The sequence below is a fragment of the Phacochoerus africanus genome, chromosome 1, assembly GCF_016906955.1.
Source record: "Phacochoerus africanus isolate WHEZ1 chromosome 1, ROS_Pafr_v1, whole genome shotgun sequence".
Taxonomy (NCBI): domain Eukaryota; kingdom Metazoa; phylum Chordata; class Mammalia; order Artiodactyla; family Suidae; genus Phacochoerus; species Phacochoerus africanus.
In genome coordinates this window covers 211531853-211547627 of record NC_062544.1, presented here as the reverse complement: position 1 = coordinate 211547627, position 15775 = coordinate 211531853, and the positions used below count along the sequence as shown (strand labels likewise).

Below are 15775 nucleotides of genomic sequence, written 5' to 3'. Positions count from 1 at the left end.
TCCTTTCCTGAGGCAGATCTTGGACCGGGCCTACTGGCCATTCATTGGGTCATTTTTGGAATTAACTAGTTAGAACTAAATGAATGACAGAAATAAAATGACAGAAAGTGGAATAAAAATCTCAGAGAATGCAGTGTTAGTGAAAAATGATGAATGGAAGAGAGGCCTTTCAACCTGCTAGTCCCAATTTATTTTATTTTTATTTATTTATTTTTTGTCTTTTGTCTTTTTAGGGCCGCACCCGCGGCATATGGAGGCTCCCAGGCTAGGGGTCGAATTAGAGCTACAACTGCTGGCCTATGCAAGAGCCACAGCAACACCAGATCCAAGCCGCGTCTGGGACTACACCATAGCTCACAGCAATGCTGGATCCTTAACCCACCGAGCGAGGCCAGGGATCAAACCCACGTCCTCATGGATGCTAGTTGGATTCGTTAACCACTCAGCCACGACAGGAACTCCTAGTCCCATTTTAAAAATGAGGACCCTTGGGTCTGGAGAAGTAAAGCAAGGTGGTGAAGGCCCTGCTGAGGGCATATGGCGGATGGGGAAACGGCTGTGACCTTCAACCTGAAGCTGCACCCCCATACCCGGAATGGATGGCCTCCATATCCAGGCAGTTTTGTGGGTGGGAACGGCCCTCTACGGCTTCCAGGACATGTCTGTGCCAATATTTCACACTCCTTGCCTGCTCATAGGCCCAGCAATTGGAGATAAGGTCTGACACCCTGCAGGAAGTGTCCCCAGGCCCCTCCAGAGACATTATTCTCCAGAAAAAGTTCCCCCTAACCTTACTGCAGAATTATCTTCATGCCTCTGTTGTCACCTGGGTATTTATTTATTTATTTATTTATTTTCCTTTTTTATTGAAATAGTTGATTTACAAGGTCGTGATAATTCTGCTATGCAAAAAAGTGATTCAGTTATGCTTATATACACATTCTTTTCACACATAGGTGATCACAGAATACTGGGTAGAGTCCTGCACTGTACAGTGGTCCCCACTGGCCAATCATTCTATATACTACGGTGTACATATGCCAATCCCAAGCCCCAGTCCATCCCTTCTCCCACCACCTGTCCCCTTTGGCAACCAGAATTTTGTTTTGAAGTCTGGGAGTCTGTTTCAGTTCTGCAGCTAACTTCGTCTGTGTCCTTTTTTTTCAGATTCCACGTATGAGTGATACCGTATGATTTTGTCTTTTACTGTCTAACTTCATTTAGTATGATCATTTCTAGGTCCATCCGTGTTGCTGCCCATGGCATTGTTTCATTCTTTTTATGGCCGAATAGTATTCCTTTGTATATATGTACCACATCTTCTTTATCCATTCCTCTGTCAGTGGGCATTTAGGTTGCTTCCACGTCTGGGCAATTGTAAATAGTGCTGCAGTGAACATTGGGGTGCATGTATCTTTTTGAATTATGGTTTTCTCTGGATAGATGCCCAGGAGTGGGATTCCTGGATCATATGGTAGTTTATGTATTTATTTCTATTGACTGTCTGCCATGCCCTCCTTTCTCCAGAACAGGAGCTCCATGAGGGCAGGAACTTGGTTTCGTTTGTGGCTATATCTGCATTCTTACAATGCCTGGCACATCAAGACTGGCAGGTAAATGTTTGCTGGAGGACTGGATGCTATGAATGACTGCCTCAGTTTGGTCTGGCTGCTATAACAGAATACTACAGACTGGAAAGCTTATAAACAACAGCAGTTTATTTCTCAAAGTTCTGGAGGCTGGAAGTTCTGGGTCAAGGCAACAGCAGATTTGGTGTCTGGTAAGGGCTTGCTACCTGGATCACAGATGGCTGTCTTCTGTCTGTGTCCTCACGTGGAGGAAGGGGTGAGGGACCTCGCCCAGGTCCAGTTTGTCAGGGCACTAATCCCACTCACAGGGGCTGCACCCTCATGACCTAATCACCTCCCACAGACACCACCTCCTCATACCTTCACCTTGAGGGTTAAGGATTCAACTTGAACTTTGGGAAACACAAACATTCAGAACATATCAGTGACTGAAGAAGCTCTAATAGATTTGCAGGCTATCTCTCCAGGAAGAAAACCTGCCAGTGTCACTGCCCCATTGAAAGGTGCAAATCATGCTGGGCTTGTGGAAACAAGGATTAGGACACAATCTCAGGAGTCTTGGTACCAGGGCACAGAGACCTCAACCAAATAGCCCTAGGGAATCGAAACAATTATTTTCATCAGTCACTGGATTTCTTTTCAAAACCTTCACATGCCAAGGAGGAAAAAAAAATAGGGAGATTGTTTATGATCTTTGGTCCTTTTTTTTTTTTTTAACCTTGAAGCTGAGTGAACAAAAACAATGGAGCTCACCCCAGAAGAATGTGGAAAGTCACATTTGGTGTTTCACCCAAGTGTATCGGCTGTTGGGGAATGAAGGAGGAAATATATCATGGAGTGGTATTGACCAGTGTGGGTTTACTGAGAATTTGGCCAGGCTCAAAGGACATTTGACATACATGGCTTGTTACCCTCTTCTAGGACCAGGATAAAAGAACCACAAATATCTCATCATTTCATTGAACCTTGGTCTCCTCATCTGGAAAATGGAGTGACAAAGACCCACCTTGCAGTGTTTGAGGATGTAACAAGCTGGTGAGTAGGAAGCGCCTTGTAGACCATCAGGTGTCTTACAAATGCATTACTGCTTTCATCACAAAAGGGTTGGAATTCTGTGTGGTAAAGATGACATATACTAATGGCAGGATAATTTCCTGAGATATCTCTTTGGAATTTGTTCTTACTGTATTTTTCCCTCTCTCATTACCGGTAAGATAATTAGGCCTTTGGGTGTCCTTTTTTCAGGGGTCTTTGGACTGTGGGATTGAAAGCAGGAGTTCTTCAAGCTCCTTCTCTCTCCCTTTCTGGCCTGGCTTTAGAGAAGCTTGTGCTAATAGGAGAGGGAGGCAATGGGGGAGGCTGGGGAGCAGAAGGGGAGGGAAGGGGAGAGCGGACTGGAGAGGTTCTCCCAGACCTAAAAGAGAAGCAGTTTGGGCTTCCAGGCTCTTGTTCCCTTCTGTCCCATGGTTCCAGGGTAGAGGCAAAGCCTTGATGGGCCCAGGGACCCACATCTTCTGCACAGGCCACAGCCCAGGAGCAGGTGAGCAGCTGGCCTATTGGGACCTTGCACTGTGACGACATCCACAGCCAGAGGCCCTTACAGCGGCTCCACTTCCAAACCTTGGGCCCTTCCATGGCCCCCAGATGGGTGTCCCACAGCCATTTCCAGGATGGCCCCTATTGGCTCATGACTGATGGGGTAAATTTCTCCACCAACCTAGTAGCCTAGATACTCCTAATCCAAATTCATTTGTTTTTGGAAAGATCATGTGACATTTCTCTCATGCCCATGTTTGTGGAATAAAACCCATTACCAGCTCCATGGAGAACACAATATCTAATAAATGCCCTTGGGCCGAAATGTTACGTAAATAGCAACACTTGAAAGAGACATATCCTGAAAGAACCTGTAGACATCAGGAAATCGCTGTCCTATTTTTGCTTCTGGCACCAACAAGCTCTGTAACCTTAAGTCACTTTCTCTATCTGTGCTTCTGTTTTATTTATTGGTTAAATTGAAGGGAACTGGGCTAAAGTCCTGGTCCACATTGCTGCAAATTCAGAATGGTCTGGGGAAAGATGAAATAGTCATGAAACTATCTTCTTAACTCAAGATGTCGTTTAGAAGCTGCTCCGGGACTGTCAACTTCCACTTCAAAAATAAATAACTTTTCAGAAAACCAGAGTTTCTGCCATTTCGAGAGACACACATACATGTGACATTACGTCTGTTATCTGCTTAAGCCACATTGTTCGCGCCCTTGTGGTTGCCCTGTCAGGTCTTTGGGCTTCATGGTGATGTGTACTCAGGATTTTCCTTTTAAAAAGAAACGAGCTTTTGAAAAAAACCAATGCTTCCATAACAGGGCTCATCTTTCACCAGGGCTGGAACAGTGTAAACATGACCGCATGAGGCTCCGTGTTTATGTTTTCTCAATGACTTCCAGATCAAATTTGCTGTGTTTACAAGATGGAGACACTTCTTCTAACCGCCGGCATTGCAAATTCAAACAGGGGTTTCGGGGGAGGGGGCGATGCCCCAGCTGGGCCTTCTCTGCCTCCACTGTCCTTGGGTCTGTAACAGTGAGTCTGAACACTGGCTTTTCAAACTTCATTTGAATCAAGATGTCAAGATCTTATTCCTACTACTATTATTACTATTATTTAAACCTTAAGGCTCAGGTCCAGAGGTCGGATCCTGATGATAGAGGTAATCTTTGTTGTTGTTTTTTTTTTTTTTCCTGCCACATCCATGGCATATGAAAGTTATGAAAGTTCTTAGGCCAGGGATTGAATCCAAGCCGCAGCTGCAGCAACGCCAGATCCTTAACCCATCGCACCACAGTGGGAACTCCATCTTTGGGTTTTTTTTTTTCCCCACGCTTGACAATTGCTTTGCCTTCCTTTGTTCTTGCCTCATTAAGACCCAGTGAATCTTATTTTGAAGTTGCTCTCAATTCCCTTGAATCAGGAACAGTGTTAACCTGGAGTTCCTGTTGTGGTGCAGTGGAAACCCGACTAGTATCCATAAGGATGTGGGTTCGATCCCTGACCTCGCTCACTCAGTGGGTTGGGTGATCCAGTATTGCTGTGAGCTGTGGTATAGCTCGCAGATGAAGCTCGGATCCCACGTTACTGTGGCTGTGGTATAGACTGGAGCTGCAGCTCCAGTTCGACTCCTAGTCTGGGAACTTCCATATGCTGCGGGTGCAGCCCTAAAAAAGCAAACAAGCAAATGAATAAAAAACCCAGAACAGTATTAACCCAATGCCCATAAGCCCCTGGGTGACCATGAGGTTTGCAATCATCTGTTGAGGTACACAGAGAGTACTGCAAAACTTCAAAATTGAAACAAAGCCCTTGAATGCTTTACCTTGAAAAAATACCATGTCCCTTTTTAAAAATTTTTTTAATTTTTTTGTCTTTTTGCCTTTTCTAGGGCTGCTCCTGCGGCATATGGAGGTTCCCAGGCTATGGGTCGAATCAGAGCTGTAGCCGCTGGCCTACATCACAGCCACAGCCACACCAGATCCGAGCCGCGTCTGTGACCTACACCACAGCTCACGGCAATGCCGGATCCTTAACCCACCGAGCGAGGCCAGGGATCGAACCTGCAACCTCATGGTTCCTGGTCAGATTCGTTAACCACTGAGCCACGATGGGAACTCCCCCCTTTAAAACAACCATTTCACTTAAATCCTCTTGTATTAGATGTTTAATGTTCCTATAAGAGATGGTACTTGGACCGTAGGGCTGGCGCCCCAGTTAGCTGTCACAGTGTCCGAACTGAGGCTCTGTCTAAGAGCCATGGAATGCATTGGTTCCTCTGTCACCGTCTGCTGGTTTTTCACAGAGGCCACAGTGTGGAGAGGGAAGTATGGACTTGTCTTCAGGAACCTGGGTTGCAGCCAGGAGCCGATCCGCCACCAGCACTGCCTGACTGTGTGACTTGGCAGTCTGAGTCTGACTCTTCATGGCCCAGTTTCCTCTCTGTCCTCTTGTCTCACAGAAATCAGCTGTGGTTCCATGGAACTGCATGAAAGGATATTATAACTAAAACACCATAGTAAAAATTTCCGTGACCGTCAAACTTAAGTTCTTGGGGAGATGGCTAAAGGGGATCTGGGATGCGCCTGGGGATATTTGTAAAAACAAGTTTAAAATGTCCAAAAAAAAAAAAATCATTGACCCTAAAACTCAGACGTGATTTTTCTTGGACTCCAGTGTCACTGTGGCAAACTCCCTGTCTCCCTGGGCTTCCACTTGTCCCTCTGGCAGCTGGAGGGATGGCCTTGGTGGTGTCTAAGGAGCCTGCAGCTCCAAGGTGCAGTTCTGCTCCGTGGCTCTCAGGCTGGTGTGCAGGGGGATGTGATGGGACTAGAGGAGAGAAAGGGAGCATTTCTAGTTCCACCTCTACCGAAGCTTCTTTTGGGAAATAAGGAAGCAAGTGAAAACTTTATTACCAGGAAACTCAGATCTAAATCAGTTTTAGTGACCATCTTATTTGAGGTCTGATTTCCCGCAAAATGTGTATTCCAAGTGTATATGCACATACTTATTTCTGCGTTCTTTCTTTTCTGCCTTTTTCTTTCCTCCCTCCTTCTCTCCTTTCCTCCCCTCCCCACCCCCTTCCTTCCTTGTTTGATTACAAGTGTCTTACTCTATACTATTTTTAATTTTTTAAACATTGTGTAAGCAAAAGTATTTAATTTTTAAAAGGGAAAAAGTGATTTATAAAGAAAGTAGCCTCTGTTCCTTTATAGATGCAGTACTGTTATCTTGTTTCTCCAATTCACAGTACTGGGAGCTCTGCTGGCTGTTCATCAAATAACACCTTGGCCTGGATCTGGAGGCGTTTTTTGGTAGCTCTGGCTCTGATGTTGATCGCTGTGTGACCTTGGGAGAGTGCCTTCCCCTCTCTGGACCCTAGCCACCTCCTTCGGAAAATGAAGGAGCTGGACCAGATGATCTCGAAGTCACCTTCCAGACCTCAAGCACTTCATATTCGCGTCTCTCATTTTATAAAACCCAACATCTGACACAGTTAATAAGTAAAACCTACCTTCCCCAAACATCTTTTTCCTTATGCAACAGGCCAATAAAGGTACAAAGGCTTGCGTTATAAAAAAGAATTTTAAAAAATGGCTGCTTCATTGTAGAAATCGTTTGATTTACGTGTAGCATTTCTAATTCTCCGGTATCTGTAATTGATAAAAATGTGTCTAGTTGGACAGTTCAGTGGCCGTTCTTTATCCCTAGCAGCTGACCCTGCCATCTCCATCAGACAAATTCCCAAGAAACATCCCTGTAATATTCAGCTGAAATCTCTAATGGGGGTCATCAAATCAGGCTTAATGTTCGCTTTGGTGAACAGTTACTTTGAAAGCCCGTGTTGCTTTCTCATTATCATTTTATTTCCACCATTAGCCACATTTAAAAGTATAAATCACGACTAACATCTTTCAGAATGAAGGTTAACCCTCTCCCCTCGGAGCTGATCATCACAGCAAGGAAGGACACATGGCATCGTGGGAAGAGGGAGCCTGCGTGGTGTGACCCTGGGTAAGTCGCGTCCCTCCCTGGCCCTCTGTTTCCTCATCCCTAAAGGACAAATGACAGGTTGGTCCCGGTCACTCCCAGGGACCCTCTGACAGGGAGGTGCACGGAGCTTGTCATAATCTTAGCAGTCGCTGGGCTGTTGTATGTAAGAAAATCATCCCTTAAAGCCTTTCTGATGCTGTTCCCTCAGTTTGCTATGATGAGCCAGTCCCTAGGGGTCAGAGGAAAGTGGTTCCTCAGACCCAAGAAAAACCCCATAAGGGAGAGAAGCAGGGAGTCACAAGGGGCTTTGTTTATGAGCCCTCCCAAGTGCTCCTGGTTAACTTGCCTTGAGATCTGGCAGTTTGCTTGAGATCTGAGATTGGCTGTTTGTTCCTCCAAGCATTGGGACAAGTCTGGGGGTAGGTGGCTCTCAGGATCCCCGAGAACAGGTGAGAAGGCTTAACCTCCTTTAATGCTCTCAAAAGGGGCTCTCAAACTTGTTGAAATACAGAAATAAATTTAAAAAAAAAATCTAAAGTGGAACCTAGTTTATAAAACAGATAAAAGTGGTGTTTAGCGGACATAAACTTATTTTCCATGTTCCAGTGTATGACGTTAATTATCAACTCGACAAGAGGCTGTCCATCTTGACAAACATATAATTTTGAAACTGGAGAATAAGGGTGCTAGTGGCTGTCTCATCAGCTTCCGCATCGGATAAATCTCTGTAATTTATTTTGTTATATCATTTCTGGGTTGCAAAAAGGAACTTTTCTCGGAGAGTGGCGTTGCTGTCAAGTGACATTTCTCAAGTACGTAGAGGTAGGAACTTTTATTGTGAGGTGGGTCCTAAAAGAGTTACAGATTTCTGTTAGTGGTCTCTGATGCGTTAACATAGTATAATTCCATGGAAAGTGCATGTGATTTCTTGTTTGCATTTAAAAAATATTTCTAGGTATATTATAAAAATATGGATTTGACGGTAACGCTTCTGGAATTTCTGAATCACTTACATGGAATGTCTTTGGGCAGCAGACATGGAGAATTTTGGAGGCTTAGGGTAGCCCCAATGGGATATATGTCTGAAATAAGTTCCCTGCCACACAGAGGCAGGGGAGAGGGCTCACAGGGCCCCACAAGGTGTTGATATGTAAAGCCATGTTTTAAACCCAGATTCTCAGTCACCTCCCTCCTGTGGTTTTCTGATTCTTTCTTTCTTAGGGCCACACCTGCTGCACATGGAAGTTCCCAGGTTAGGGCTCAAATCGGAGCTGCGTCTGTGACCCACAGCACAGCTCAGGGCAACACCAGATGCTTAACCCATTGAGCAAGGCCCTGGATTGAACCTGTATCCTCATGGATACTAGTCTGCTTCCTAACCTTCTGAGCCACAGCAGGAACTCCTCTTGTGGTTTTCTATTTGCTTGGTGAGGTGTTTTTTTGGGGTTTTTTTTTTTTTTTTTTGGTTTTTTTAATGCTCCCACGACCCTCAGCAGGCTCCAGACCTCACCTGGAAAGACGATTGGGGCTACAGGTTAAAGGAAGTTCAGCCCTTCCCTGAGACCATCATGGAGGTGGGATTGGTAGGCTTAAGGCCACTCCAAGGAGAGGGCGAGTCCTGGATATGGAATGAAGTTCCTTGGCGCTGCCTTCCCCAGACCCCCCACTCTGCCCCCTAGCCAATCTCCTTCCAGTGCCAACTCAGGAGGTTCTGGGCTCTATTTTTAGTCATACAGCCCACATTTCCTAGTGCTCCAGTGTGTCTAGTTGTAGATGAGGCCCTGTGGGAACAAGAAGATGAATAGGCTCAGGCCAGGCCCCCCACCCCCTACCCCCCTGCCCCCGCCAGGCCAACAGTCAACAGAAATGGGAGCCCCAGGGGCGTTTCACGTCAGAGAAGCTGGGTTCGCAGTCTTCCACAAATATCACTTTCAATGTGACTTGGCTTGGCTCAAAGATCTAATGATACTAATTCATTTTTTTAAGTCCCAGTAAGGTCTATTTAAATGCTCCCATTCTTCTGCCCCACCCCCACCGCCACTGCTGCTGTGTGAGAAAGCAGCTTTGGGATGTCTGCGAATGATTGATGGCCAGGCTCGGCTCTCTCTTTGTATGTCTTGGCCTGTCGGTTTAGGGCCCAGATTGTTTCAAAATGGCCAGCCACAGTCAGCATGTGGGATCTCCGAAAACTTAGAGACACCAGATCACACGCTTGTAACATCCTACCACTGATGGAATTCTAAACAAAACAAAACAATGGCATTCGCTGATATTTGTTAGTCAAGGCTGAAGACTTTGCTTCTTGGGCAGTGAGGAATAGCTTCTCGGGGGAAGTAATTTTACAGAGGAAAAAAGATAAGGAAAATCAGGAGTAAGGTCTTGCCTAAGCCCACATACCCTTTCTCCTTTCTCAGGGGTCTCCAACAGTGGAGGGGGGCGAGGAGGCACACTTTCCATGTCCGGGCACCGATTTCCACTCCACAGTCCAACTGTCTCTTGGGTGAGGGGATGGGACTTAGCAAGTGATGCTCTTACCTCTGAGCCCACAGACTTCGAGCGTAGTGAAGGGTGGTCATGGCGTGGAAGATGGGAGGAGGCCTGTGACCAATTTTTAAATATTTCTTTTTAATTTATTTTTGTCTTTCTCTCTTTTTAGGGCCACACCCGTGGCATATGAAGATTTCCAGGCTAGGGATCAAATCAGAGCTGCAGCCACTAGATTATGCCACAGCCACAGCAATGCGGGATCCAAGTGGAGTCTTCGACCTACACCACAGCTCACTGCAACGCCGGATCATTAACCCACTGAACGAGGCCAGGGATCGAACCTGCACCCTCGTGGATGCCAGTCAGGTTTGTTAACTGCTAAGCCACGACGGGAACTCTCATTTTCAAATATCTCAAAGAGCTTGACGGGAAATCCTCATTAGCCTGGATACAGATGGTGGCCTCAAAAAGATGCCCCCTTCCCTTGCTCTGGGCTGTGTGGTTACACTGGAGACGACCTCATGCAAATCTGAGGCTCTTCTGGGCCAAACAGAATTGTGATGAATCACTGAGGCTTGGACAGCAAACAGGGCTGGGGTCAAGCTGTGCTCATCTGCCTCCTAACCGGATGATGGTGATGGGGCACCTCCATCTCTCCGAACCTCAGTGTCCCCGCCTGTAAAACAAGGACATAATCATACCCCCCTCGGAGAGCTGCTGGGGTTGGGCCCCAGTAAGTGCTGGATTAAAGGCAGCTATGGTTGGTAGTCGCTTTAATGGACGAAATTGAGTTGTGTTTTTAATGAAAGTAGCACGTGGATAGGCAAACATCTTTCAAAACCTGTAGCTCAGAGGGGTTCTCGTTGACGAAAGCTCAAGATCCTTGACACCAGGCGACTGGAAGGTTTTTTCATTTTTCAACAGTGCGGTGGAATGGACACATGTGCATGATTGAAACTGAATGGAGAGACTTTCGTTGCGCTCCCTTGGGCTGACTGTGCATATCTTCTGGTGTCAGGACCATAGTGTAGGCCACATGCCCCGTGATGACCTCTTTCTAAGCCACCTCTGTGTCCTCGGGATGGAAAACGGTTGATTGAAAAGGGCAGAACAAAACCCTCTGTCATGAAGGCTGCAGATCCCATTCAGTCAGGACAGCATTCTGTTGATTCAAATGAAACACACACACACACACACACACACACACACACACACACGCATTCTTCCCAGTGGGTGACATCAGTGACCTGAGGAGAGTGGGGCAAATTTGAGGACAGTTTACCTGGGAATGAAGGTTTCAATCATACTACCACCCAGTGGTGGGTAGAAGTAACTTAGATAAATGAAGCTTGTTCTTGGATTTGGGGCTTAATTCTCAGTGAAGTTACTGCTACTGTTTGTGCTTAGAGGTCTTTCTTGGCAAAATGTGGAGACCCGTGGTTTTTCTTCTTTTAAAAAAGTACTCTGAACTTAAAACTGCCCCAAGAAATAAAGACTAATAAAAAGTGTGTGTGTGTGTGTGTGTGTGTGTGTGTGCACGCGCACACGCACATAGGCTGTTGTTGAAAACAGTGCCATGAAACATAAAACTTGGTTCCCAACTTTTCTTCAAGTTACTGTGACATGATTTGAGGGCTAGAGCTCTGTACCTAGTATTATGATTTCTTTGCCCATTGAGCCCATGTGGAAACTTCCTGTTGAATGCCAACCCTCCTCCCCTCTCTCCCAACACACAGCCCTCCCACCCACTCGCTTTGCAGAGGATGCTCTTCAGAAGGCCTTTTAGGGAGTTCCCGTCGTGGCGCAGTGGAAACGAATCTGACTAGAAACCATGAGGATGCGGGTTCGATCCCTGGCCTTGCTCAGTGGGTTAACTATCTGGTGTTGCCGTGAGCTGTGGTGTAGGTTGCAGACGTGGCTCGGATCCCACGCTGCTGTGGCTCTGGTGCAGGCCGGCGGCTACAGCTCTGATTCGACCCCTAGCCTGGGATCCTCCATATGCCGCGGGAGCAGCCCTAGAAAGACAGAAAGACAAAAACTTTTTAAAAATAGAAGGCCTTTTAGGCTTTCTTTTTCATCTCACAAGGATGTGCTGTGCATAACAAGATCTTTCTTCATATAATCAAAGACCTCAGCTTTATGACAAATGGGATAAATTCATTTTCTTTTCAGGAGACACTTGAATAGTTCATTGAAGGGGGAGGGAGGAACCCATTTCGTTTTAGTCTGGACTCAAATGAGAGAAATGGAGATTACCCATCTAAGGACAGAGCTTGTTAATTAAAATGAATGACAATTACACAACTTGCCGTGTAGCTCGCTGGGGATCATTTCTCTTCTGCTTGATTATGATGATGAAAACTTCTCTTCTACTGGGATAAAATGAAGTCATCCTGATCAGAGAGAAAAACTGCTTTTTTAAGACTGGCTAACAGAAGTATTTGTTTTTACAGAATTTTTTTTTTTAAGCACCTAAAGTAATACATTAAATGAAGGTATTCTCCAAACTTAACTTTGTATTATTATATGTTTGAATATGGGGGGAAATTTCCCACATAATGAATCCAAACTTTTTGTCTTTTTAGGGCTGCACCCACAGCATATGGAGGTTCCCAGCCTAGGGGTTGAATCGAAGCTGCAGCTGCCAGCCTACACCACAGCCATAGCAACACAGGATCCAAGCCGAGAATGCGACTACACCACAGCTCATGGCAGTTCTGGATCCTTAACCTGCTGAGCAAGGCCAGGGATTGAACCCATGTTCTCACGGATACTAGTTGGCTTCGTTAACCAGTGAGCCATGACGGGAACTCCCTGAATCCAAACTTAATAAACCAAACTTAATGCATTTAGATTTCTACAGATGGAGTCCTTCAGGGCTGTGAATACCTGCATAGATACACAATTCTAAATAATTCTGATATTACTGAGCCATACTCCAACCGTGCTATGCCTGAACCACATGTGTTATTCGGCACAGTGGTTAGAATGTTCTAGAATTCCCCTCTCCCCAAAGGGGATACATTTATTCTTACATGGTTACTGCTGCACAGTCATGTAGGTATGCTACTGTTACCAAGCATGAGATGGCCTTTTAAGAAGATTCCCCTAGAGAAATAAAGTGATTCCAGAAGAAGCAGAGGAGTGGAGTGGGGAGGTGAGAACTATGGGCTTTAATCTCTGGAATGATTCCGGCTCTGCAGCAAGAGAGAACAAGGCTCTCCTAAGAGGCCAACTCTTCTGGCTCAAGTGATTATGAGGAACATTTCCAACGAGGAGACCCTCTGCCCCTGTCACAAACGGTTTTGCCCCCCACTGGCCTGAGGACAACCTGTTAGTATGAGAAAGAAAGGTCCTTTTATGTTTTACCCTCACCGCCTCCCAAACTGCCCTTCAGAAATCCTCCGTTCTCTCTTCTCTTGGCAACACGAAAAGTCCTTTGTAAACATCCTCCCGGAAAGTCTCTGTAGATCTGTCTGATAAACTTCGAAAGGGAGAGAGTTTAAGCTCCTGTCTGAGAACAGATTGGATGGAGAGCTTAAAGGATTATTCCCTTCAGAGAAGTAGCCGAAATCACCAAGCTTGGAAAGGTGTCAAGGAGAAATAGAAATGACACGGCACTGGTCTTTCTGTACAGAGCTTTTTTTCTCTTCCCAGACCCAGCGTTCTTGGAGCCTTGTTGAGGAGGAGAAAGGCCGGCCCAGGCTCTTGATTCTAAATGCACAGAATTGGAAAAGCCAAGACAGTGAAACGTTCCGAGACATTCTCAAAGTTCTTCGGAGCTAACATAGAAGCTGCTCCAAACAAACAGAAATAGCCCATTGGATCAGAAATGCAAAGTGGTTTTTTTCTATGAAGAATGTGTTGGAGTTCCCTGGTAGCTCAGCAGGTTAAGGATCTGGCATTGTCCCTCCTATGGCTCTGGTTACAGCTGTGGTGCAGTTTTGATCCCTGGCCCGGGAACTTCCCCATGTCTCAGGTGTGGTCGAAGAAAAAGAAGAAGAAGAAGAACAATTTATTGGCAACTTAATTCTCATTTTTCATTTATTTATTTTTAGTGATTTAATTTTAATTTTTATTTTTAGGGCCGCACCCGTGGCATAGGAAGTTCCCAGGACAGGGGTCGAATCAGACCTGCAGCTGCCGCCACAGCCACAGCAGTTTGGAACCCAAGCTGCAGCTGCTACCTGTACCACAGCTCCTGGCAACACTGGATCCTTAACCCACTGATCAGGGCCAGGGATTGAACCTGCATCCTCATGGATACTAGTCGGGCTCATTTCCACTGAGCCAGCAGGGAACTCCAAGTCTCATTTTTCAAATCCATCTATCTCCTCTTCTTGCCATCTCTTCCCCCATCACAGGCCAATGGAAATGCGTTTGTCTATTGAAAGAATATTGGTTTCCTCCCAAATTTAAGAGTCCTAAGGAACCACATTGCAAAGAAAGTGTGGGATCCTGGTGGATTTGAGGGACCTCTCCGCCGCCTCTTGTCCCCCTCTGGTTTCTTCCTGTTGGAATGCAGCTAGTTGCATTATATTCATAAACAGTGGGCATTTCCATCTGGGGAGATATTGTCAGAGGGGAGATGACAGTTACTCCAAAGTGGAGAGGATTCCCACACAGGATGGAGGTGGGACCAGAAGCCCTCACAGGCCCCTTTCGGTTCTAAGGCCTCAGGGACCAGTTCCTTGGTCCTATCTCAAGGCACCACTTATGGCTCAGAAGCAATTGGTGCAAGTCCTAGGAAATCAGACTTAGCTCTTTACCCCTCGTCCAGCAGCTGGTGTGGATGCTGAGTGGTAACAGCAGTACCGTTGTGAGTTTGTTGGGCCAGATCGTGGCAAATGCTAGACTTAGCGAAGTTGAAACAAAATGGACAAATGAAGATCTTTCTCTTCGAGTGCTGTCTCTTCAGTGAGACCATGACTCCTAAATTTTAAAAATATGTCTGTTTTTGGGAGTTCCCATTGTGACTCAGTGGTAACGAACCTGACTAGTGTCTATGAGGATGTAGGTTCAATCCCTGGCCTCACTCAGTGGGTTAAGGATCCAGCGTTGCCATGAGCAGTGGTGTAGGTCACAGATGTGGCTTGGATCTGGTGTTGCTGTTGCTGTGGTGTAGGCCGGCAGCTGTAGTTCTGATTTGACCCATAGCCTGATAACCTCCATATGCCATGGGTGTGGTCCTAAAAAAGATAAAAGATAAAAAAAAAATCTGTTTTTGAAAACTAAACTTAATTGAGGGGTTCTTGAAATAATATTCATTGATACTTAATACTCATCATACTGAAAGTGTACAGTTTGGTTCATAGCAGCAGTTTACAATAGCCAAGACATGGAAGGAATCTAAATGTCCATCAGCAGAGGAATGAATAAAGATGTGGTGCATGTATACAGTGGATTATTACTCACCTTAAAAAGAACAGAGTCAGAGTTCCCTTCGTGGCTCAGCAGTTCCCATTGTGGCTCAGTGGTTAACGAATCCGACTAGGAACCATGAGGTTGTGGGTTCGATCCCTGGCCTTGCTCAGTGGGTTAAGGATCCAGCATTGCCGTGAGCTGTGGGGTAGGTTGCAGACGCAGCTCGTGTCCCGCATTGCTGTGGCTCTGGTGTAGGCTGGCAGCTACAGCTCTGATTAGACCCCTAGTCTGGGAACCTCCATGTGCCGCAGAAGCAGCCCTAGAAATGGCAAAAAGACCAAAAAAAAAGAACAGAGTAATGCTATTTGCAGCAACATGGATGGACCTAGAGAGTATCATACTAAGTGAAGTATGTCAGGCAGACAAAGAAAAATATCATATGACATCAATTCTGTGTGGAATCTCATTTTTATTTATTTTTTTAATTTATTTTTTTCACTGTACAGCATGGGGACCAAGTTACACATACATGTATACATACTTTTTCCTCCCATTGCTGTGTTGCAGTGTAAGTATCTAGACATAGTTCTCAATGCTACACAGCAGGATCTCATGTAAATCTATTCCAAGAGCAATAGTCTGCATCCGTTAACCCCAAGCTCCTGATCCCTCCCACTCCCCCCACCCCACCCCCCACCCCCGGGCAGCCACAAGTCTATTCTCCAAGTCTATGATTTTCTTGTGCTGTATATTAGATGGAATCTCATTTTTAAAATGCTACAAACGAACTTATT

General features: G+C 45.7%; 1 long non-coding RNA gene across 2 annotated transcripts; it reads left to right on the top strand.

Annotated features, from left to right (window-relative positions):
• The first annotated feature begins 1530 nt into the window (after window positions 1-1530).
• On the top strand, window positions 1531-6705 carry LOC125113035 (uncharacterized). Of its 2 annotated transcripts, XR_007131313.1 has the most exons (3): window positions 1531-1613; window positions 2511-2624; window positions 6388-6705. It is a non-coding gene; the product is annotated as an uncharacterized LOC125113035 (long non-coding RNA). The 2 variants fall into 2 exon arrangements; XR_007131312.1 differs by lacking the exon at window positions 1531-1613 and having other exon boundaries at window positions 2344-2624.
• The last annotated feature ends 9070 nt before the right edge of the window (window positions 6706-15775 follow it).